We start from the raw sequence: 3,262 nt of genomic DNA on the forward strand, positions 1-3,262 counted from the left end.
ACTAGAAACTCCAGGCATTTATTTTATGAATTAAATCATGTTTGTCTGCCTATACACTTACATATTAACTGCTGTTTCAGGATTTTACTATGTGTAACTTCTTTTTTTATCGTAAGTGGTAAAAGCTACCTCTGTCTCCAATGTTTTCATTTTATATTTGTTATTATCTGCTTTTTTCTCAGGGCAATGCCTTTGTCACATAGATTTTATATCTTTTAACAGTAATCCCAAGTTACTCTGGTTTTAACATATAACATGGAAAGGGCTTAGAGAAATGATGCCAAAGTAATTTACCTCTTATATGCACCTGGAGAGGTGAGATGCATTGAATCTATCGTCAGTAGTAGACTTTGTATACCAAAATAACTTATTTATGTTGTTTTATACCAAGAGGTAGACAGAAAGATGGTGGACATGTAGGGATATAGGATGTGAATGAGACACAAAACTCTTAGCAACACATCAAAATGCTACAGGGGATATTAATATTGGTTTAGTTTGCTATTGATTTTTCCCTCATTTTCTCCTCTGATTACATGGTTTACTTTGAGGCCATTTCTCTGTTGATTTTTTTTTCCTAGGTCATAAGATAGAGGAAAGCACATAATAGCCTTGGTGCCCATAATTTTTCAATTGATAGTAATTTTCACCACACTTCATTGTAGATGAAAACTTCTAGTTATTTCAATCATCATTTCAATAATTCTTCATGTTTAAGATATTGGTTTGTTAAATTCTTCTAGACTTTTTACTTACACACACACACACACACACACACACACCCCAGTGCTTTCAGTCTTAAAAAAAGAAGCAGGAAAGGATGACTAACAGGCAAGTCAAGAAATATGGTAAATATAAAAATATGTGCTAAAAGCACATTGTGCTTAACTTTGCTTTTTAATAATCCCTTGGAAACCTAGGCATGACATCCATTATTAGATTTTCAAATTTATTTTAATTTTTAGCATAATATGTATATTTATGTAAAATATAGAGATAATACAAGTGAATTTTTGTATTGAGAATAAAATAAAAATATTGAGAATAGCGACAATATAGAGAAAGCATTATGTAGGACATTGCTATGTGTATGAGAAGTGGTAAAAACAAAACAAAACACAAAGTGCAGACGCAGTGTACATTTTTTCTCTTCTGAAATGTTATCAAACATGATAAATATGATCACAAATATGATAAAAATGTTACTCTCCAAAAATGTTATCAGATAAGACTCTGTATCCCTCAGTTGCCTCAGGCTCACTTTCTTCTACTTTAAAATTCACATTCAGACTCTTACCCATCCCGTCGAAACTGTAGGTGCAATCTTATTTTATAACCATGTGTTAACAAATCGGCTGACTTTATTTGAAGATTGCATTTTTTAATAAATCTTTTTATTTCATCTTTACTCCTGCCATGACAATGAATTTATTAAAATCTTCTCCCAAATGATTTAAATTTCAAACTTATCTAGTATATTGAAAAAAGTTTTTTTCCCAATTAAAAATTATGACAGAGGAGGAGGAAAGTGGTAATGATGTGCAGAGGTCTATGTCTGTGTTTGTGTGTTTCTCTCCATGTGTATGTTTGAATGTATGTCCTCACACATTCAATACTATTGAGAGAAAGTCAGGGGTTAATTACTTGTGAGGAAATTCCCATCATCTCATAGGAAAGTCTATCCTGAAAACAAATGATCGTTCTTCATCAATACTATTTATTGATACTGTGTATTTATGTTTAACTCTAATATACTTCTGTTGTTTATATTATAGTTTATTTATTCCTCAGTCTTTTTTATTCATTAGTCTATAAACCCTGATTCATTTTCTTCAGAAAAATAATCAAATTCCATACTATACATATAGGACATATAGGGTCTAGGCAACAAATTTTGACTAACTAAATTGTTATCCCTTTTCAGTCTTGCAGTTGTATTCTCTAAAGGGGAAGAGAGTTTGGTATTATATAACTAGATCTCTTTTCTCAGCCAAAGAAATATGTAGATGGGATGAAGTAAATAATAGTAATAAATAACATATAAAAATAAATGCAATATTTGGCAATATTCACACCAAGACATTTATCTGGATTCACTCATCTTCCTGCTTCCAGTCATTTAAGCAAATGGAGATCTTTTTTTAAAAACTGAAAGTTGATGTTAAAATTGACTCAAAAATAGTGTAATGGTATCCAGGTTAAATATTCCTAAGACAAAATAGGGCATTGTTTTATTCAGCACATAACTTGAGTTATAGCAGCTTCTAATAAGGAAGTTCCCTGTGAATGGCTGAAAGAGATTTTTCAATTGATATCCTTGCATAAATCAGCTCTGCAGACATTGAATTATACTTTTCAAAATTAGGCTAAGAAAATGAAATCTTCCTAAGTAGTAAGTATATTGATTTTTGTTTATCTTATATAATTTTCTGAAATACTGTCAAATAGGGTTTAAAGATCTGAATCTTTAGTTATCTTTTCCTATTTTTCTGCTTTTATGGGTTGTTGCAAAAGAACGCATGCTTCGCAGAGCTGAGGAAAACAGAATTACAGTCACACCATGCAAGGGCCAAGATGTGGTCAAAACTTAGAGTTAGCACAGCCCAGAGTTGTCTATCTCCAGGTGAATTGTTATCTATGGGATGCATTTTCAAAAGGTAATTCTCTCCTGTTGGTTGTCAGAAAAGCATAGTTCATTTTTTTTCAGAAAGATATGTTTATAATACTTATATTTCTTTATAAGATAAAGCTGAAGATACAGTCTACTTACAAAATATGAAATTAACCTGGAGTTATATAAACATGCCAAAAGAGGAAAGAAATTTACACTGGAGCTGTAGTGAGACATTGAGGTTTGGAAGCAGAAAGAGAATTAATGTAGAGAGAAGATGCCATTGGTAGAACAGTCCACATGAGAAAATCTCTGCTCTTGACAGCAAGAAAATTTCTCTAAGTAGGTAAAGACACTTTAAATCCTATGTAATCCATTTTCTTCATGTTTTCCATGTGTCCTGTTTGTGTAGTTTTGGGTTCCTATGAGACCTGGTCCCATTTTGACACTTACTGTTTTCCTCCTATTCACACAGATCCTGATGTGAAATTGTACATTACTTGGAGTAATTTAATGAAGATTATTCCTTGCCACTAAAAGACCATAACTACAGCAAAGTTCATTTACTTTATTATCAGTGGTTGCTTTTTTAAAAAAGGTGTCAATATTCTGCCTAAGTGCACTTGATATACTAATAGATTAGTGAACAAA

Source organism: Pongo pygmaeus, chromosome 14, assembly GCF_028885625.2.
Source record: "Pongo pygmaeus isolate AG05252 chromosome 14, NHGRI_mPonPyg2-v2.0_pri, whole genome shotgun sequence".
Lineage (NCBI taxonomy): Eukaryota > Metazoa > Chordata > Mammalia > Primates > Hominidae > Pongo > Pongo pygmaeus.